Below are 23,590 nucleotides of genomic sequence, written 5' to 3'. Positions count from 1 at the left end.
TTGTTAATTTTCCTGTGGCAGCAATGAATTTGAGGTGAACCACCCTTGAGAAAATGTGCAGTGACCCTGCCAGAAGAAGTAGCTTCAACCAACAGAGCGATGAAAATTAACCATCTTCATAGGGATTGACCTAAAGCATAGGCAACAACAGAATTACATATAAACGAAGGTAGAAAATATGTATAATCAAGAATATGCCATTCACAGTCAATGGCCTAAAAGTTTTAAATTTCATATGAACTTTTACTTTTAGATTTCTAAATTATTTTTCAAAATTGTTTATGCTGTAATCTTATTTGTTAGGATGAACTAATGTATTCTACTGAACTTCTCAACCAAGATAATAAAATATGATCTGTGCACATTCTAATTCATCAAGTATTTTTATTCTAGTAAAACGCGTAGTACAATGCATGAAGTATAAAGGCTCCTTAAGTGTTTTCTTCCTCCTTTACTGCACTGATATTTATCATGATAAATTATTTTGAGTTTGCTAAATTCTCATACTAGGACTTTCTTCTAAAGTATCACATATCACTTTCTTCTAAAGATCATTTGGTATCAAATAACATTTAGGTATATCAAAATTTATTTTGACCACAAGTTTCTGTTGGCCATATTCATAATACTTGGTGCCAATCCTTTCACATAGTCATTCCTATCTTCTTTTAAGAAATTTTCATAATGATGAAAAAACAGTAGCAGAAGCAATGTTAAACAAAAGGATAAAGGGCATGTAAGTGGACACCAGTACCTTCATCTAGGAACCAACTTTTATCTTCTTTGCTGTTTATGTTTATTCTCGTGTCTTTTTCAAAATCTATATTTACATCTCAAAAGAGTTTCACAGATAGTCTTTGAACCAGTTATCAGTTGGATGCTCTTGCTGATTGATTTATAGTTTTCTTCTCTCCTCCAGTTTGGATGAAATGACCATTCCTACGGAAAAGCCACTGGAGACAAACTCAGAATCCAGACTCACATTCAGACGATTTGTGTTTTCCCCATAACCACCCTCCTAGATTCAGGTTGGTTTCCATTGCCCCACATTCAAGTTGTTTAACAAAATAACTAACTTACATCTCCAGCTCCAATCCCCTTTCCATCTGATTGATCTACGGACAGAAAGCTTTAGAAGAATTTCTGCCTTATTGTTGCTCCCAGCTTAAAAATTTAAATGACCTCCTATTTCTATCAAGTCAGAATTCTCTGGTGGACATTCAAGACACAATACTAACTCATCTCTGAATACCACTGCTATAATTACTTGTCACAATTCAACAGATAGCCCTTTACACAAACACTCACAAAGACATATTTGATATATAGACTTACTTCAGCCACTACTTCTTTGAAAATATTTTCTAACCCTTTCCCCTTGCTCCTGAAGTGGGTTAGATATTCCCCTCCCAAAATACCTCCAGCAAACTTACCAGAAAATGTAACACACTGTTTTTTTTTTTTTTTTTTTTTTTTTTTTTTTTTTGGCTTACTCATCTGTTTCCCCTGTAAAGATATAAGTTTCCTTAGGGCAGAAGGAACCTGTTTGTCTTTATAGCTCCAATATCTAACATTATATTAGCATGTAAGAGGTGCTCATAAACTGATTGTTTAAAATGATGGCATATCCTGAATAAGTATTGTGTTGCTGGTCCTGATGCCAAAAACTTAGTGATGTGTCTCTTCTAAGTAAATGGCTGCCTTTCCCTTTTACCTTTCTTTATGTTCCTTCCCACTTCCAAAATTTGGATCAAATTTAACTTCCTTGGAAAAGATCAGATATTCTTCAAAGAAAGACAGAGGTGTTACTTGAGAATCCCTGGCTGAGACAAAGCAATTTGTTTCCAAAGCAATCCTGCCTCTCACTGAAGAGTCTAAAAAACCACAGAATACAAAGAGACAATTGGACAGTGTATGCAGAATCCTGATATAAGAGTTCCCTATTCAATTCAGAATTAAAAATATGCACCAAACTCCAAAATGTCATCTTTGGGACAGTTTATGTACCCATATTTAGAGCCCAAGCTCCCCTCCCTTGGCAATGTGATGAAATCCGTTCCCTGCTCAAAACTGTTGGCACTGTTTCCAGGCCACTCTTTTCTCTGGCTCAGTGTCTGAGGACCCCTAAGAAATCTCACTTTTTTGGTAGCTATTCTACACCTCCTTGTTTCAGGCATCATTTGGGAATTTCTGTTCTGTAAGCATACAACTCACTGTTGCCATAACACAATACTTGATTGCATGTGAGACGTTTTCTAGGAAGCCTTTCTGAATCCATGTGTGTCTCATTTGGTTACAGATACTTTCCTCCAAATACAATCCTGTTCACCATGGAAGACATTAAAACCTTCAGGGGTTGCTGCTGGGGGCCTTCACCAAAATGCAGCCATTCGCGTTTACTTTTGCTCTACCTGCAAAAAATGTTCATGGGCTCACTCCCAAAGTCAACTTTGATCCAATGATAGTCTTCAGTTACCAAACCTTATCACACATCTGTAAAACTGGATAATAAAGAAGGGTTTAAAATATGTACTTTTTTGTATTTCTTTCTACTAGTCTCATTTCTCATTAGCTTAATATAAAGCTTAACTAACTCAAGAGGCAAGAATAACAGTAAAAGTAATTGAATTTTTCAGTCACCATGTCATTTTATAGACTATTATATCAGCACATAGTTTTGCTGTCCCTTTGAATTGATAGAAATTAATTTAAAAATTTCCTACTGGACATTTTAAAATGTGTATTGACCCACAAACCTGTAAATGGTTGACAGTACTATTTGAGAGAAATCATTAACTTGGGTGTAGGAATATAGAACAACTACAAGATTATATTTGACAAAGCAAGATCTGTAAAATATATTTTCATTGACAGTAAGTAAAAATAATGTGGACTCTTACAAAGAAATTTGAAATTTATCAGAGAAAGCTTTGCAGAGAAGTAAATTTTCACTATTCACTTCATCTTTATTTTCAAGCACATTCATCTCTATTCACAGATTAAGTATTCTACACTTTAAAATTCAGCTTCATAACATTATAGTTTTTCAGTAGTATGATTGATCATTCAGGTTCAGAACATATAAAACTCTAAAACAGTGCTGCCCTAATGCTGCAGAACCCATTTGCCCAAAAAGCTTAGTAAATTCCCTGCAATCACTTCTAGGGCTTTATCTTTCTTTAAAAAGTTGTGTTTTCTCAAACTGGGGCCATTTCTACACAAGGTATGTCTCTTTCTATTAAGTGAATGCTGAATTGCGTATCTTTTCTGACTAGTGACACTGAAGTTTTATTTTTCTTCTCTTTACTACAAAATGAAAAAAATTGAATGCTAATATTTTAGTCTTCAATTATATATGAGCATATGGTAGTGTAAGAATACATGCCAAATTATAGATGCAAAGCTGCCTGAATATGTTGTGTTGCTTAGATGATGTTTGGGACATGATTCCTTCTCTGTTGAGAAAGAGAAAGGGTCACCTTATTATACTTAAAGGCACAGTTTTGTTTGGTTCTACGGTGGGAGAAGTGAGCCTTTGTTATCTGGGCATTCAAGTGAGAAAAGTTTAGATTACAGCAAGTAAGTGAAAAATCACACATGCCCTAATGAAGAACAGCAAATGAATTTCTCTGTAATTGTGGCTATCAGCAGGACAATATGGACAATGCTATCTCTACAATTTCAAGGACATTTAAATTATTGAGTTGATTAGAATATATTAAGAATTAGTAGCTAAAATATTTTTCTCACCTTCATTGTTTTTAACAGTTCAGACTTGACTGATTGTACAAATTAGACAAGATAAACTCTATAGCAAAACTGAAAAACTTTCACGTCTATTACATATGTCCTTGAGATCACAAGAAGTTATATTTGCCTGTTTTCGTAAGTCCATGGTGTAGTTTTACAAAATAATCTGCAATAGAAAATAACCCAAATCCTGTGTGGTTTAGACTAGTAGCCAATTGAGAACCACATACAACACAACACATACAGTATGGAAGTATGCATACAATAAGTACTACAGAAATTCAGAAGTGAGAGCTATCCCTAAGGAATGGAGAAATCTAAAAAGACACACAGCAGGGATGGAACTTAGTACAAAGGGAGACAGAGCCTTTTCGACAGGCACTGGTTGGTCAGTGGAGAGGGGATGGATCCATAGTGTTTGAGAGTAAGCAAAGTGACGAGTAAAGTAATTGGTTTGGAATACAGGATTCATTTACATAAGTAAGAGAAGATGAGGTTGAAGGGGTACCTAGGAGACAATTGCAGGCTCCCCTGCAGCTGTGGAGTTTGGACAACAGGGAGATATTTATTTAACATATACATGTGTGCCTGCTACTTGAGAGATGTTGCAGTGGGTACTAGCTAGACATCTCTGAAAAAAGATATTTGAGTTTGAAGAGTGTGAGGAAGATGAACTTCACTGGGAAATACAGAATAGATTACAGTGAAGATGAGCCAGTTTAAGTAGTATTGGGACAGCCCAGGTAAAAAAAAAACAAAAAACAAAGGTTACACATGTAGCATTGGACATGAACTGAAGACAAAGCATGTAAGAAGTTTATGGGAAGGGATTAGACTGAATGGCTGATAATGTGGGAATAGAAACAAAGTTCAGCAGGTAAGCTTGTTGGCTCTGGGAAAGGATTATGCTTCAGGATTTAAAGAATATGCAATGCAGTTCAGATACTAACAAACCAAGTTAGGTCAAATTACACAGGTTAAGGGCACAGACCCCACAAGACTGCCCTCACTTGAGACTCCAGTCACAGGTCTGGAGTTCCCAGGCCACCCATAGTTGGGACCAACTGGCTATATTTTTTGAGGTTCTCACTACCCCCTCAGGTTTGAAAATTCACTAGAACAATTTACAGAGTTCAATAAATTATATCAACACTTCAGAAAATTCAGAATTACAGTTTTGTTAGAAAGGATGAAAATCAGGACCAACCAAATAAAGAAATGCATAGGGCAAGATCTGAGAGGCTTCCAAACTTGAATCACCCATGTCCCCAGAATGCATCACCCACTTGGCACATCCATGTGTATCAACAACCAGAAAAGTGAACTGAGCTTCATTGTATCGAGTTGTTGTTGGAGCTTCATTATGTAGGCATGACCGATTGATTCATTGGCCATAAAGTTGAACTCAAAATTCAACCTCCTTCTTCTTCTAAGCCAGAAGTCAGGCCAAGATCACAAGGCTCAAAGCCCCAACCCTGTAATCACATGATAGGACTTTCTGGCATGGCCACCACCCATCTTTACTCATCTAATCAGCATAAACTCTCTAGAGGCTCTCCATAAGTCATCTCATCAGCATAAACTCAGGTGTTTATGCTGATAAAAAAAATAACAAACACTCCTATCACATGGGAAATCCAAGGATTTCGAGGCTTCCACCCAAAGACCAGAGACAAAAACCAGCCAAATTCTTTATTACACAACAGAATGAATTTGAGGTAACATTAGCTCTTTCAGGTGGAAACTCCAGCAGGCAGGTGAAACTCCAAAAACAAACTGAAGAGAGAAAAATGAAGACTAGAGATATGGCTTCAGCCACAAAGTAAAAGTAAAAAAGTATATATATTACATTATATATAATTCATTGTTCATAGCTACTCAGCAAGGGCTGCAGTTGAGAGAAGAATCCTCGACAAGACAGTATGCATAGGAAAAGCCAACCAAACATGGACACCATATTTTTTCTAAATAAAGCAACTTTTAGCCTGATACAAACTTCATCTTGAATAGAAATAATTCTTTTTGCACCTCTTTTCTTAACCGAATGTCTAGAATATATATCTTTTATGAGCAGATAAAACAATCTCTAAAAAAAGTGTGATCTTAAAAAAATATGTAAATCCAAAGTTACCATAGCAGTGACTTAAATACTTCATTCTTGTTAGACAAATACAAAAGTAATGAGGTCAAGAGTTATTAATGCGCCCTGTATTTTCTGCATTGCGGACTAGTGGAAACTTAGCTGTAATTTACCCTATTTGACGTGTTCTCATTTTAATTCAATGTCACAGAATACTGCAGTTTTCAGCTAACAAACAATAGAAGACCAACCAGCCTACCCTCTGTACCTGCAACAATACCCACATGTACCTACCTCTGAAGAGGATTTTATCCAAATTAAAAATACGATTTTTTATCTTGCTCTGCAACAGTGGCAAAATTAAAAATGATATAAAATATATATTTCTATTTAGGCTATTTTTTGTTTAACCTTCGAATGATCAGAGGTGGATTCCAGAAGGAATATGACTTCCTTTAAAGAATATCTGTAAATAGAAAAGGAATATGTTGTATGACAAATTATAATTTATAATATGTAATATAATATATTGGAATTTTGCTTCTCTATATTTCTATAATAGATTACGGACATCTGACAAATATAGATGAACATTTCTGCTATTTCAAATTAATAAATGCAATATTATATCCATGTGTTCACATAATGAAAATGTATATGCATGCAAATTATTCACAGTTCCATGGTTAAGAGTTACTAGAAAGCTGTTTAAGAAATAAACCATTTCTACAACATATTAGAGTGCTTAGTTTTAATCACAAGGAGAACTTTTATAGGCATTATCGGATGTGTCAGTCTGAATCCTGTGAGAAGCAGATTCCAAGACAGAATTAGATGTGTAAGTGATTTACTGGGAGAAATACCTGCAGAGAATAAAAAAGAGGAGCAGGAACAGGAAAAACCTCCAGTTTCTGATGCAAGTCTGACATCTGTGAAAGGAGAGAAGAAAAAAAAGAGAGCTTGGGTAGGGTGAACAATACAATCCAAAAACAAAGATGGGCTCTCAGCTGAGCGCTGTGTCAGGCAGGAATTGCCTGGCCCTAGTCGTTCTGCTGTCCCCAGGCTGTTCCTGGGCTAGGGACAGCCCAGGAGGAGCATGAACTTTACATGAACACTGTGATGCATCCAAAAATGTAGCAACTAGAGGCTATTTGCCAACTATTCTTGCAGCAGATTATCTTGCAGGGGATATCTGCGTGGTACACTACCATGACCACCACAGTCCATCTCGAATGTCTCAGAGTCTCTGCACACGTTTTCAGGAAGTATTCCCTCATTCCTGTGGGTCACTCTCCCTGAGAAGAATTCTGAAAGAGGAAGGTTTGGAGGACAAATTACAATCCCATCTCTGTAGTTAGTCCCAGAGGTCCTGTTTGTTTACCTGGTGACGTGACCCTGATACTCATTCCTGACAGGTCAGCCCGAGGTAATCATACTTTCTCAAACTAGGATTGCTGCACATGTCAATTAACCATTAAAATTGAACAAGAGAATCCCACAAGGCTTCAAAGTAGATCACCTGGATTCCACACGCATACCTCTATCCGCTTACGGTAAAAGCACACTTACCTCATTTGGGAGATCGGGTTCAATTTCTTCTGCCAGGATGATGACTTCTCTTCTCTCCTGCTGTCTTCTGGATACAAAGTTTAAAATGCCCAGGGGCAGCTCTATATTGTAGTTTAACAGGATCTCTGCTGTTTCCTGTGGCAAGAGTTTGCCCCTGTTGCAGACTAGGACCTCCAAATGGTTCATTAGGAGTAATGGCGGATGGTTAGGGTGCCATTTTTTCTCTAGCCCGTGGTTCTTGGGCCCATACAGCCTTCCTATTTATTTACCTCTGACTTAGTGCATATATTGTGTCCTAACGTATACCAACTCACCCTTGCCCAGCATTGCCATCAAGGTGGCACTCCAGCTGTGCCATAGAAGTGCCTTCCAGCATTATGGGACATCAGCTGCCTCTGGGTGTTGTGGTATGTGATTCAATCAGTAGCCCAATTTTGTACCGTATTTGTAATGAAGTAGTTCCTCTTGTTGGATGTTATGTTACAGATTCCATGTCTGTGGATCAACCTTTTATTAGGCAAATGGTGCTGACTTAAGGTCTGTGGGAAGAAAACTCAAAGCCATAAGTATTACCCCTACTCATAATAAGAGTATTTCTATCCCTGTGAGTGTGATCTCCTGGTTCTTCTATAAGGGAACAATTCCAGCGTAACTGAATTGTCAACAGTTGTCCACTTGGTGTTTGTTGTTGGAAGGTTGAACATTCAGAGGTGCCAATAGCTGGATCAGCCTCAGTTAAGTGGTCATAGGGCCAATGTATGGCCCCCATCTAGGCCACTGTGGCTAGGCTGTTCATCTGCCCATCATGCCATCTCTATGAAAAAGGCTTTCTGAAGTCATTGGCCAAATCATTTTGTTTTCTTGGTTATTCAGGACTTCTGCTGTAATAGGCAACTTCTTGGCATTGACAGATGATACAAAATTCTTCAAACTTCGTATCCTCTCTCATATGTCTTTCTGCATACTTCTTCCCCAGACCTCCTTGTCTTTGGTGTTCTAATCTTTTTCTTTTCCAGTGTTAGGTCATTGGCTTCTGGCCAAGAATTTGTATATGTTTTCACCTCATGACACTCTTCCTTTCCCACAGAGTAGATAACCAGGTGCCTAACTTGCAGCTCCACCCATTAGGAAAAGTTTCTCTCTCCACTGTGTTTTAAAGCCATCCCTGAATGTGACTGTAATGCAACCACTACCAATTTTCAGTTCACCCCCACATATCATACTGACCTATTCATAAGCTAGACAGGCTATTTTCCCTTCTTCAGCTGGTCATAGGGGACAACCTCTATCAGGCCATATGTGCAAGCTGGAGCACAGGCAATGAAGCAATTGTAGTGGGTAACATGAACCCTAAAAGGGCTACCTGCTTATGTTTCATACTCCTGCCCTCTGGTTCTGCTCAGGCTCAATCCATGATGTATTATTTCCATCTTAAAATAAATGGAATGCTAATGGACCCATTCAACTTTATGATTTCTGGGTCCAACAGAATCCAGTTTATAATGAGTAATACTGAGTGGAAGGTCACCTGTTACTCCATGGGCAACAGTATGTCTCTATGAGGGCTCAGCAACACAGCAGGAGCTGTTTCTCAGAAGGCACATATTCTTCTGCCACAGATGGCTCCAGAACTCCAGAGACTTGTGTTATAATGTTCCCACTAGGGCTTATAAACACCACACTGCATACTTACCCACCACCGACATTTCCAACACTATAGGATTTGCCACAGAACTAGAGGAACCTTTAGAGTCTATTCTTGCTGCATTGTTACAGCATCCTTCCTCCTGGAACCCATATCTGTTATTCAATGGGCATTATACCAGAAAATTTTGTTCGAATCCAGGAATTGAGCAAGGGATCATGACTTTTAATAAGAGCTGCTGCCTTTAGACTCATGTTCCTTCATTTTTGCCTTCTTCTGTTTGTAGATGTAAAACAGTTCCCTCATTGACTGTCCATCTAATTTTATCCTAGAGATGCCAAAGCATCCCCCCATAATTTCTTGCAAGTCAAGTCCTCATGGCTGCCCTTCCAATCCTGCCAGTCATTATAGTAACTGTAATCCCCTGGCTTCAGGCAATCAAACACCTCCAAACTGACTCTATTTCTTTTTGTGTGTGTGTGCAAATAGTATTTTTAATTAAGCTGGACCCTCCGAAGGTTTGGAAAATTATACATAATCTTTATTTAGCTGCAAGACCAAATATGCATACACATTTTATAAGTTATTATTTATTTTTACCAAATTCAGAATAAGGAATTTAAAAATGTATATATCAGGTTGAACCACAAGAAAATGCTATTTTATATTTTTAAAAATGGTGTAGTATCAGCAATTACACATGGTTTGATCTAACACAATACATTTTTGCTTCAACCACGCCATATGGTCGCAAACTTCAAATCAACTCACTATGCATATCCTCTAAGGACACTTTATACACTAGAAATGGCAGTAACATTTGCAATGGATGCATTTTTAGACAAAAATAAGACTTTAGTCAATGACCTAGTTCAGCTTAAATTATGCCATTTCAGTTTTTTTTTTTTAATGGAAAACAAAACTTCATCTAAAGATGAGACAGGCAAATGCTCATATGAGTTTTATAAACCGAATGTAAAACAACAACAACAACAAAAATCCACTGAACTGTTTTTAACAATATTTGCTCCTGTTATACAAATAGATGGTACAGCAAAACTGTTTCATTATTACATATATATTATTATCAGGGTTGTTATATGTAGTAATTATTATTCACCTGGAGACCAAAGAGAGTAAATACTTTATTTTTACATTTCCATAGATTAATTACAACACACACACACACGAATATATTTTAAGCAGCCGTTAGACAATATAAGGAAAATAATGCTTTTATAGGAACTGTTTTTCACAGGGGAAGCTCTAGACAGCCAATGAGTTTAGTTTGAGGCCACAAGTTACAAAGTAGAGTTTGAAACATCCCAAAATTGGCACAGCATGTTAGGACATCTACTTCTCTGTAACCATGCCAACAGTGCCATGGAGTGCCTCTTTCACCAGCTACCATCTGCTCCCACATCACTTTCCCTGTTCTCACCTCATCCCCATTGTACCATGGCCTCTCTGGCCCCACCCTGGCAGATTACAGTGGAGGAATGACTCTATTTCTTTAGGTCCCACTATTCCCTTTGCTATTAACAAAGTCAGTTCTGTGAACACTTATCTGACCATCAGCCCTGGCTTGCAGAGGAGAGCTACCACTGACGTTCTTGGTGATGCAGATGCCCCTATCATATTCTCATTCTTGACGTTAATTAGTGGTGTGTATTCTGGGCTCTTCCATACAATATAATCCTGTTTGGTTTTCGGGTCTTACATAACACAGCCATTCAAGCATGCTCACTTCCTGCTGGGGAAACTCAGGCATTTCCACTTTGTTTAGAATGGACCCTCACTTTCTCCAGGCTTCTAATTGCCCCTCTAACACTGTGTTTGGATTATCCCCTATGGTCTTTGCTGTAGTGTTAAATCTTTTGTTCCAATAAAAGACACCCCAGTCGATGAAGACAGCTTTGCATATTCAGACTTACATTCTGGTTTACTTGATCAAGCAATCTCAAAATCCAATCTTATCGGCACTCTCTTGAATTCATCTGGTACATGTTAACAAATTTTTGCAGTTCCTTCGGATATAAGCTCTTTCCTCCATTGTCAGGTTCAGCATGTTTCTAGCCAGGTTATACTGAGATTTAACGCTATTGACCCAACAGCCAAAAAGAGGAGGTTAGGCAACTCCTGAAGGGGTGTCTATTGCCTTACAGAGGAGAGAACTTCATAGTGTCCTCAAAGATAGGGGAAGCCCCTAATAGATGTGAACACCTTTGCAAGCAGTTAAGGTTTAAAGAAGTTTACCAAGCTACATTAGTTTTTATTTCTGTGTAATAAATTACAACAAGCTTAGCGACTTAATGCACGTTTATTATCTTAAAGTTCCTGTAGGTCAAAAGTGTAGATCTTAGCTAGATCCTCTGCCCAAGTTCTCACAAGGCTACAATCAAAATGTTGCTGGGGAAAAACATCTACTTCCAAGCCCATTCAGGCTGTGATGAGTTATATTCTTCTGGCTGTATAACTGAGGTCTAAGCTTCTTACTAGCTCTATGGTGAAGCTTTTTTCAGGTGATAAAGAATACCTAAATTCCTTCTCATGGGATCCCCTCTGTAGTCAGTTCATTGACGGCTATTTGCATCTTCAAGGTTAGCAAGAGAAACTCTCTTCCAATCTGTTAAAATGGGAGTCTTACATAAATGAAACATAGCCACAGGAGTGACATCTTACCACTTTTGCCATGTTCTGCAAGCAAGTCAGAGGTCCTACCCACACTAAAACAGAAGGAATTATACAAGAACATGGATCATTGGGGGTTACTTTAGACTGTGTTCACCACAAGTATAAAAATATTTCAGAGCATCCACCCAGATGTCTCATCCAATATTTCAGTGGGCCAGATTTTCCCTTATTGGAACAGACCTCGTTTGGCTGTGTATTTAAATGTCTCCGGAGCTCTTAATTGAGAGCTATTAACTGTGGGATCTTTAGCCTGCTACTCAGCTGTGTCAGCTCTTTCACTGAATGAGATAAGGGGCTCTTTCTAAGCTACCAAAAAGTCCTCTGGTTTCACGTCTATCTATTAACTACTTGCTACCCACAATTAGTTTTCATTTCTAATTTTCCCTTTACAGGAGTCAATATAACTTAGTAATAAATGTACGACTCCATCATCCGTGTAGGCATTGTTCTTCCCTATATATTTCAAATGACTGGATTATTGTACTGGCAAGGGGATTCCCCTCCACCGGGATGGTTTTCTAGGTTAGCAGCGGATGCCTTTTCAACAATTAGGCCTCCATCTTGTGCCAGGGATTATCTATGCCCCACATTCTACTCAGGCCGGTGTCCTTCATGCCAGCTGGACAGTAAGCAATGTAGTCCCCAGCCCCATCATATTGCATCCTTTCTGGAACTGCTTCTATATTAACTGGGTCACTTTGAGTCCTTTGAGAAGCAGATTCCAAGGGAGAGGCAGATGTGCAAGAGAATTATTGGAGATACATATTAGGGATAAAAGAGAGGGGTAAGAATAGGGAAGGAGACTTCAGATTGTAATGCAGATCTAACATATGAATGGAGTGAGGCAAGGAAGGAAGAATGGCAGCGGGGCACGGTGGCTCACACCTGTAATCCCAGCACTTTGGGAGGCCGAGGCGGGCGTATTACAAGGTCAGGAGATGGAGACCATCCTGGCTAACACGGTGAAACCCCGTCTCTACTAAAAATACAAAAAAAAATTAGCCGGGCGTGGTGGCAGGCGCCTGTAGTCCCAGCTACTAGGGAGGCTGAGGCAGGAGAATGGCGTCAACCCAGGAGGCGGAGCTTGCAGTGAGCCGAGATCCTGCCACTGCACTCCAGCCTGGACGACAGAGCGAGACACCGTCTCAAAAAAAAATAAAAATAAAAATAAAAAAGAAGAAGAAGAATGGGTAGAAGGAGCTTTAAATAATAATTTTAGCTTTCACTATGGAGAGCCCAAAGCAAAGACTGCCAATCAGCAAACTCCTGCATTGGGCAGGAGTAGCCCAGCTCTAAGTCCCTTCTGATTTCAGCTATCAGCTGGGAGTAGTCTAGAGAAATAGTAGCCTCTAGGTGAATGCTGACTGGGAAGGAGCAGCAGGTGGAGGCTCTTCCCAACTGCTCTCCTTGCAGCAGTTTTTCCTGAAGAAAGATCTAAGGGTCACAACTCCATGGCTACCATATTTCACTTAATCTCTATAAATGTTATTGTTTCCCTTTTGCAATGGTGAAATTTAACTTAGCAACACTGAGTAACTTCACAGAACAATACATCTTATAAGCTGCAGAAATAGAACTTTAATTCAAGTTAGTCTGGATCCAGAAGCCATGTTGACTCTCCAATAACACACTGTAATTACTAACTGAATACCCTCTGGCTCAACAAAGGCACTTTGGAAAGAATAGATACTGTTTTAAGTGCATAATATATAAATAAGTAAAATCTCAATTAAAATAATAAATAATAATAATAATAAAATAGGCTCCTTGAGTCTATTTGCTTAAAGGGTCACTGGTAGATTAAATAAGAATTTTTTTAAAATGATTACCAAAGTCAGTGAAAAGGAATTAAGAAAGTGGAATTAAGTTTCTGAATGCTTATACTTTTATTTTTTGATTCATTTTACATTGCATATTCTTAAAATATAATTTTTAATTAAAAATGATTTAGGCAAATAAAAACTACACATGGAGTTTTGAGGGGAAATAGCCAACAGCAATGGAAAAATTATTATGTGGTAAGCATTTTTCTAAATAACTATATTTTTATCCTCATAACAACCCTTATATTAGTAATCGAAACATAAGATTAGAGACTGGAGGTCTTAATGCATAATAACAGACTTTGATTACAATTTGGACATTTTCTCATATGAAAAAGATACTTGAGGCCGGGCACAGTGGCTCACGCCTGTAATCCCAGCACTCTGGGAGGCCAAGGCGGGCGGATCACAAGGTCAGGAGATCGGACCATCCTGGCTAACACAGTGAAACCCCGTCTCTACTAAAAAATACAAAAAATTAGCTGGGCGTGGTGGCGGGTGCCTGTAGACCCAGCTACTCGGGAGGCTGAGGCAGGAGAATGGCGTAAACCCGGGAGGCGGAGGTTGCAGTGAGCCTAGATGGCGCCACTGCACTTCAGCCCGGGTGACACAGTGAGACTCCGCCTCAAAAAAAAAAAAAAAAAAAAAAAAAAAGAAAGAAAGAAAAGGAAAAGATACTTGCATATATATGTTTATAGAAGCACAATTCACAATTGCAAAGATGTGGGAACAATGTAAGTACCCATTGACTGAGTGGATAAAGTGTGATATATACACATCATGGAATACTACTCAGCCATTAAAAAAAAATAGGCTGGGCGCGGTGACTCGTGCCTGTAATCCCAGCACTTTGGGAGGCCGAGGCAGGTGGATCACCTGAGGTCAGGAGTTCGAGACCAGCCTGACCAACATGGAGAAACCCCGTCTCTACTAAAAATACAAAATTAACCAGGAGTGGTTGCGCATGCCTGTAATCCCAGCCACTTGGGAAGCTGAGGCAAGAGGATCACTTGAACCCAGGAGGCAGAGGTTGCTGTGAACTGAGATTGTGCCATTGCACTCCAGCCTGGGCAACAAGAATGAAACTCCATCTCAAAAAACAAACAAACAAACAAACAAAAAAACAATGTGTTTTCCAGTAACTTGGATGGAGCTAGAGGCCATTATTCTAAGTGAAATAACATAGGAATGGAAAACCAAAAGCTATATATTCTCACATATAAGTGGGAGCTAAGCTATGAGTACACGGAGGCATACAGAGTGATACAGTGGACTTTAGAGACTCAGAAGGGGGAGGGTGGGGAGGGAGCTAGGGACAAAAAGACTACATATTAGGTACAATGTACACTACTAGGGTGATGGGTGTACTAAAATCTCAGAATTCACCACTATATAATTCATCCATATAACAAAAACCACTTGTATCCCAAAAGCTATTGAAAAAAAAAACTTTTTAATTAAACTTTTTTTAATATTCAACTTCACTAAACTTAGCTCACTTACTCTTCAATACTATTTTTTAAAATGGCCTAGTTCCACAATGACGGGGAAGATGTTTTGTTCAATGTGCTGCTGAGGAATATACCATAACTCAAAATAGGTAAAAAAGTCTGCCTTCATAGAGCTTACATTCTAATAGGAAAATAACCAAAGAAACAGATAAATATAAATAAATAAGGCATTTGAGAAAGAGCAATACATGGGAAAACAATTAAGATAGGATCTACAGATATCAGCAGATGCCCGCTAAAACAGTTCCAACTGAAAGGCTAATTAACTTCCTTTGCAGGGACATGGATGGAGCTGGAGGTCATTATACTTAGCAAACTAACACAGGAACAGAAAACCAGATACTGTATGTTCTCACTTAGAAGTGGGAGCTAAATGATAAGAACACATGTATACACAGAAAGGAATAATGCACAACGGGGCCTATCAGAGGGTGAAGGGTGGGAAGAGGGAGAGGAACAAGAAAAATAACTAATGGGTACGAGGTGTAATACCTGGGAGACGAATGAAATAATCTGTACAACAAACCCCCATGACACAATTATACTTATGTAACAAACCTACACTTGTATCCCTGAACTTAAAATAGAAGTTAAAATAAATAGACAAATACATAAATAAGTAAAGACTAGTAATCGTCTAACAGGAAAATGTAATGTGAAAATGAAAATATGTTTAAAATGTCTTTAAAAACCATCCTTTAAAATCAATTAAAAAATTGGTCATGTCATGCAAGGGGCCTAAAGAATGTTCCACGTATAGTGGTACACTGAATTCTGGAACTTCTAGATAACTAGATCATCATGAAAAGACAGCCATTTCCCAAGGACACAGTCCTTGGTACAGAATTGGACTCAAATAGTGCCCCACAAATGGTAGAGTCTCTATTTGTTGATTAATTGATTCAGGCATCCAGACTGATTTGCCTTCAAAAGTGTTATCGTTGCTAGAAAACAACAACAACAAAAACATTGCTTATTATTTTGACTTTCTGTTTAGGTTCAAGTTCCTTCTATATTTTAAGAATTTGTATCAATGTGGAAAACAATGCAAAGATAGACTAAAGAAATAAATGGCAGATCATTCTAAAATGGTGCAAATTTTCTTGGAAAAATAGCAATTTGGGGAAAAAATGATTTATTGCTTTAAAAAAAATTTTAATGTTACATAGTCTTCTTGAAAATCCAAAGGTTAAGTAAAACTTGATGAAATTCTCTATTTCTAGGGAATGTGTAGAAATTAATTACCTAGTGTCTAGACATAGGCAAATACTTCTTCACACAAATTCAATTTTATTTGTGCTTTTATAAGCTATTAGCATTCATTTGGACACAATTTTTTGTTAAATTACTTTACTTAATGAGGTATGCTATGAACATGCTATTGCTGACATCAGATACTCAAAATAGATAAAAAATCAGAGTCTTGTTCAGTTAATAAGCTTTCAGAATAAAATAAATTAACATTCTTCTTAATTTGTATTTTAATATTTAATTCTAATCACATACCCTCACTGCCTAACATGTCAAAATAAATCTGGTTTACAAGATATTAGAATGTTATAAAGCACTGCTGCAACAAAATAATCACAAGTCATTATTTTAATAATAGGTATAGTACTTTAGAAAGAAGATAATCAAAATAAGATGATAACTAGGACAATGAGACTGATAATCTAGATCAAAGCATAGTCATTCTTCAAAATCAATACCCAGAATGCATGCAGACAGCCACACCGATCATTTAAAAGCCTAAAGTGAAAAGATTTTTTATGAATCAGTCTTTAAATTCTAGGTGTAGAGACCTATAGAGACAGAACAGTTTAAAATGTGACATGGAACTAGTGTAATGCTTCTAAATTTAAGGTAAAAACCAACAATTACATATATCCAAGTAAATCAGTTATATTTTTAAATCCCAATAGTCCAATTATGTCTGGTGAAAATACTTAATTGCTTTGCATCTGCATCTACATCCTCATTTCTCTTGTTCTGAAAGTGGCCTCAACTGGAACTTGGTTTTATTTGTGATCTCATTCCAATGTTCCACATACAGAAAAAAGAAAAACAAGTACTGAATAAAATAAGTTGTCCCTGAGAATTAAAATAGTCATCTTAACTGATGGTTTTAGCAAGTTCCGATATAATCTTCCAAATGAGGATTTTCTTGAATATTTTCAAATTTTCTCCACTTAAACTGGGAAGTCAGGGAGGAATGCTGAACTGGAGAATGCGGGAGCTGGGTCTATTGCATGCTTTGTATGAACCAGTTAAATGGACTTTGCAAGCCTCTTGACCCCTTTGAGTCTTAGTCTTCTCATTAATACACCTCTCAAAAGGGTTGTTGGGTCAAGCAAAAAGAAATAAAGTAGCAGGTGACACTACATATTCAACGTATGTAAGTTTATCATTCATATTTGACCTTTGCAGATGCCAAGAATCTATCCTAGTCAATCGAATTAATTAAATCACTTGATCAACTACAAATATCATAAAAATGTTTTATGCTATGAATGGTTTAGAAAGCAATAGCGCGCTCTCTCTCTCTCTCTCTCTCTATATATATATGTGTGTGTGTGTGTGTGTATATTCTTTCATTGTAAAACTAAAATTGTGTTATAACATTCTTAGCATAGGGTCATCCCATCTCATTTTTCCAGCTAACCACTGTCCAATAATTTTTCCCTCAACTCCACACATATAGTCATTGAGGACAAGAGCAACTATTGCACTAACGTTATAGTGTAATTATATGCTCTAGTCTTCCAGAAAGGCCTTCAAATGGGGGAGGCTAATAGTGTATTTTAAAACAAATAGGAATTTTGGTTATACTTTTGAGCCACCAACATTTTACACCCAAACTCTCATTCTCACTCTGTCCATTCAATGATGCTGCTAGTTCAAGAGACACAGGAACATAAACGTTTGTCTATAACAAGTTCCTTTCAGAAAGGAAATGCCACTTTGAGACAGAACTATAATCTGTCTAACTCAGGATTCTGTCTTTTAACAGAAATAGTGACATTTTGAAGAAAAAGTGACTGATATCATTTATAATATACTTGGAACAGCCCTAATATCCTTTTCCTAGACTTTTATGGACTGGTCGACTTTGAATTTATCCAACCGATATTACAAATGCCTTTAAAGATAGAACAACAAAGCTAAGCAGACTTGGGCCATATCTCTAGTTTTTCCTCTGGTAGGTAATGCATGTAAGATGTAGGTTGAGTATTGCTTATCCAAAATGCTTAGCCCAGAAGCGTTTTGGATGACACTTTTTTTTTCCAGAGTTTTGAATATTTGCATTTGAGCATCCCTAATCTGAAAATTTGAAATCCAAAATGTTTCAGTGGGCATGTCTTTTGAACGTCATGTTGGCACTCAAAATGTTCCAAATTTTGGAGCACTTTCGATTTTACCTTTTCAAATTAGGGATATGCAACCTGTACCATTCATCAATAACATCAAGGAATTCAGATATTTCCAAGGAAAAAGAAGAGGTTAGCTGATTTTAGGGATGAGAGTGGACAGAGTATAAAAAGTAAATAATACTACTACTTGTTTCTTCATTTATTTTTAGTTCTGATTTTTTGTATCGTTAAATTGTGACCTATATCCACTCACAACATTGCAAGTAAAGCGAGCAAAGAACGGAAAAGTTTCAGCACTTTGCTAAGTAGAGTTGGCCAAATAATAATACTTACTTAATGCTTACAAAGAGCCAGGCACTATTTTAAGAGCATTATCTGTAGTAACTCATTTCTTCTTCTTCTTTTTTTTTTTTTTTTAAAATAAGAATGAGTCTCCCTCTGTTGCCAGGCTGGAGTGCAGTGGTGCGATCTCAGCTCACTGCAACATCCGCCTCCTAGATTCAAGTGATTCTCCTGCCTCAGCCTCCCCAGTAACTGGGATTACAGCCGTGCACCATGATACCCAGCTAATTTTTGTATTTTTAGTAGAAAAAGGGTTTCAACATGTTGGCCAGGCTGGTCTCAAACTCGTGACCTCAGGTGATCCACCCACCTTGGCCTCCCAACGTGCTGGGATTACAGGCATGAGCCACCATGCCCAGCCTGCGGTAACTCATTTAATCTTGATATTGAACGTGTGAAATATATTATGATGAATTTTATTCCTATTTTGAAGATGAAAAAACTGCAGTTCCTTGAGGTTCATTTGCTTAAGTCATAGAGCTCTTATGTCACAGGGCTAAGAGCCAAACCAAGGTCATACCACATTCAGAGCCTGCACTCTTAATATGGATGAAAAATCCCCAGTTCACAATTTTTAAATAAAATGCAGCAAAAACTTCCCTTTAGTGTATGAAAAAAGTAAAATAATCTGTTGTTCCTGATGATGCCTCTAGCTAGAAAAAAAATGTCAGTGTACTAACTGAACTCCATCTCACCATTCCTTTTATGTGCATGTAGACCAGAATGTCATTAATGGTCAAGATAATTTAAGTCCCACCCTGAAAGACTGAACAGAAAATCACTGAACATATGAAACTACTGTTATACAGACAAAACCATTCAATTTAATCAGAGGAAATAAAGATAAAATTATATTATTTTGTAGTGAATTGAGGTTGTCACACTAGGAAATCTTTGGAAGTATTGTTATCCCTAGCAAAGGATTTTTTTTAAAAATGTTAGCAGATTGTAGATCCATCACGGCAGGTGAACTGATAGCTGAGTCAGCATGACTATTTATGTTATTACCAGAATGCATGTGATACCTCTCTGATTCCCGCCCATCATACCTATAACCTTGGGAGATTACAGGAAGGAGAGTAAGGCCACAACATGTTTAGTAGACAAACCCAGCAGACTAGCTTCAAATCCTGACTTTATTACTTAATATATGACTATAAGTACTGAGGTTCTCACAATTTGGGAACCTCATTCTCTCAAGTTCAAGATGAAGCTATTGGTGCTGTTAAAGAAGCGAATAAAATAATGTGCTTTAAAGTGTCAAGCACCATTTCTGGGTTAAAATACTTTTGACTTGAATCAAAATAAATTGAACTATAAATTGTCTTTATTATTTTTGGTCCAGAGGATGATTTAGCCATGCAGTAGGCCAGTTAATCTAGGAAACAGAGAGATGGCCAGAAAATATCATCTGGTAAACTACTTGAGTACAAATGACCCAATGTTGCTGTTGTTTATTTATTTGTAGGCTCAAGGGAAGAGTTTATCCTACAGATTGCTGTAGAATGCAAACATCTCCTGGTTACAATTGGTAGTATGAACAGTAATAGCTTTCCTCTAATTCTTTGAGACACAAATTTGCATTATCCAGTAGAATTAAAACCCAGAATCAAGAAATATCTTTATTTAAAGTTATATACACTAAAAAAGTCACTGACAGCTTCTTATAGCCAAATAAAGCAAGATTGTAATGACTGCAGAAAGATAATAGTAGGGAGTGGGTGTAGGAAAAAAAGAAATGTGGACGCAGAAATGCCTTAGCTGGACAGATGTGAGACCTCATTTCTCATCCTATAATAATTAGGATGTGATTTTACACAACAAATGTCATCTTTCTGGGCTGCCTGTGACATGTGTAAAATAAGGGTAACAGACTAGGTTGATTTCTAAGGCCTCAAGCATTCTATGATTTTATCAAGATTTGACAAAAAAAATGGTTGTTAAATTAAATATTAAACATAGACATTCATTCACTTAAGCATCCTGGAAATATTTACTGAGCAACTAGTAAGTGTCAGGTACAATTTTAGGAACAGAAGTTGTCGCAGGAAATACACCACACAGGTTCTTGGTCTCCTGACCCTTGTATTCTATAGGAGGAAACAGTAAAAATAAACAGTAAACAAATAAGTAAAAACCTACATTTTGAACAGCTTTAGACTACTTTGCCTGTGGAGAAGAGATAATGTGGTGGTGCATAACTGTAATATTTAGGTCCATAAAGATGCTTTACTATTGGTTGATGACTTGGGTGAGATTCTTAACTTTTCTCAATTTTCTTGTCCATAAATTAATAGAATTATTGAAATGAGATGTAGAAAGTGCTTGGCACAGTGTCTGGGACAAAGTAGTTGCTCAATAAATAATAGATAATGTCACTATCATTTTTTAACTCTTTTGTGGCTGGCACTATGGTAAGCATTTAGAGGCATTGTCTTATTTGCCCTTCTGCAACAACACTGAGAGTAGACATGACTATAACCATTTTACAGTTAAGAAAACTGAGACATAAGGAGTTTAAATAACAGTGCCACATAGACAGCAATAACGAGCTGGTTGGGAAATGACCATAAGATCTATATTTATTCTAACAAACCACATTCCCCTCCAGAAAGATTGCCATAAAGCTTAGACTTTATGATCTTCTTTCAACCAGTTTTTTTTTGTTTTTTTGTTTTTGTTTTTGTTTTTTTGAGACAGAGTCTTGCTCTGTCGCCCAGGCTGGAGTGGAGTGGCACGATCTCGGCTCACTGCAAGTTCTGCCTCCCGGGTTCACACCATTCGCCTGCCTCAGCCTCCCGAGCAGCTGGGACTACAGGCACCCTCAACCACAGTTTTATTTAAAAAAAAGACCTGTTATCTGAGCTTTCCATGTTCAGTGCTAAAAAATGAGAAATAATATGCAATTCTGAGGATCTAGAGAAAGTGATCTCAGCCTCATAAAGGAGAACAAGTGAGAGAGTTTGTAGAGATACCGAACATATATGCTTTCACTGTAGCAAACTTTGAAAAAAAATTACATAGGAAATTTTCAGGATATTTTAAAGATTTTTTCTAGTACTTTACCTTTTGCATATGGCCATGACAAGATAGAAGTTATGTGTAAGTATCTAATTTATATATGCACATATATACAAGCACATATTTGATATGACCTGATTCTATTAGCTCTCTCCTATAAGCTTGATGTGGTAAATTGTTCCTGAATAATGCTTTCAAGAATACTGCATATACTCATTTATAAGTGGGAGCTAAACACTGAGCTCACATGGACATAAACATGGAAACATTGGATATGGCAGACTACTAGAGAGGGAGGAATAGAGAGGAAGGGGGTTTGAAAAACTACCTATTGGGTACTATGCTCAGTACCTGGGTGCAGTATACCTGTGTAACGAAAGTACTCCCTGTATCTAAAATAAAAGTTGAAAATTTGAACAAAGAATCAAATGAGTGTATATAGGACTCACTCGCTAGATGAATTCCATCATGTACATAAACGACTCACACGTTAGATTGCTACTTCTAATGAAGGCTTAAAATACTAAGATTTACAAGTTGTAACAGACTTAGCAATGGAGATAAAATTTAAATGTAAGGTTTCATTTCTCCAGGCATACTTACTTATATTCTCCAGGCATACTTACTTATCCTATCCTTTTGCTCACAAACTCTTAGTCTTACCTCTGTAAGAGTATTTACTTTAGCTTTTTCTTTGCAAATGGTTCCATATGTGTCTCTTTCTATAAGACTATGATGTTTTCCACAAAGTGATTGGGTACTTTTTTCACTAGGCTTTGTATACTAGTATATGCAATAGCTCAGATGAATGTAAAGTTCTCAAGAACAGATTGGTAAATGGATATGTGAAAGAATTAGTGAATATTAGAGAAGTCCAAGATATCTAACAAATGTCCTCTCCCAATTGCTTGATGTTATACAGGGTTTACATGTCATTGATTGTTTTGAGTTGTATTTAACTACACTCTCTTTCAAAAAGTGTCATAGGTAACCCACTTATGCATTATTTATAAAATATTTTTCCCAAAGAGATGCAAAATGCAGTTTCCATCTAGATATGAATACATAGCCAGCCAGTTCTTGCCATTTCCTCCACAAACTTTTCGGTACTTTTCAAAATGTAAGATCTAAGTCTCCTCCCCTTGAAGGGTTGTAGCGACTTGTTTTGAACAATGTTTAGCTTTTAAAAACACTGTCTTAGAAGGCATTGGAACAATTAAGGAAGACAGACATTGTGAAATCCCATCCATGAAAGGCTTTTGTTGTCTCAACTCTTGTTGCCTGGCTAATCCTGGGAAAGTTCAATCCTAGGAGGGCCTACTGGGTGTCAGAGATAATGGGTCTATGACTGCCAACCCTCCATAAATTGTGGGATACTGAAAACACCATATGTGCAAACACTATCCTTAACCATCTGTGGCAACAAGAGTGTTTCACTATCTTAGCTTATTTCTTGGAGTGAATATTTGAGAAGATTTTGGGGGTGGGGGCGGTACTGCAACTTCTGCACCCATTTTTAAAACTCCACTCATGTCCATGGTATTCAAAATCTTAAGTTACCTCTGGGACTTTGTATGAAAAAGGCTCATTGACTTGAATCACTTATGAAATAAATAAGGTGACTATATATCAAAGAATACTTTTTAGAGAGCTGTCATCTTAAACAGGCATTATATTGGAATACAGCCTCAGAAACTCCCTTGGCAATATTGAAAAGAGGTTCTAAATCAGATTTACAACAAGGTTTATCCTAGCACTTTGGGAGGCCAAGGCGGACGAATCAC

Source organism: Mandrillus leucophaeus, unplaced genomic scaffold (assembly GCF_000951045.1).
Source record: "Mandrillus leucophaeus isolate KB7577 unplaced genomic scaffold, Mleu.le_1.0 Scaffold1663, whole genome shotgun sequence".
NCBI classification, from domain to species: Eukaryota; Metazoa; Chordata; class Mammalia; order Primates; family Cercopithecidae; genus Mandrillus; species Mandrillus leucophaeus.
The sequence above is the reverse complement of the archived record's forward strand: the minus strand, read 5'-3'. Positions refer to the sequence as shown.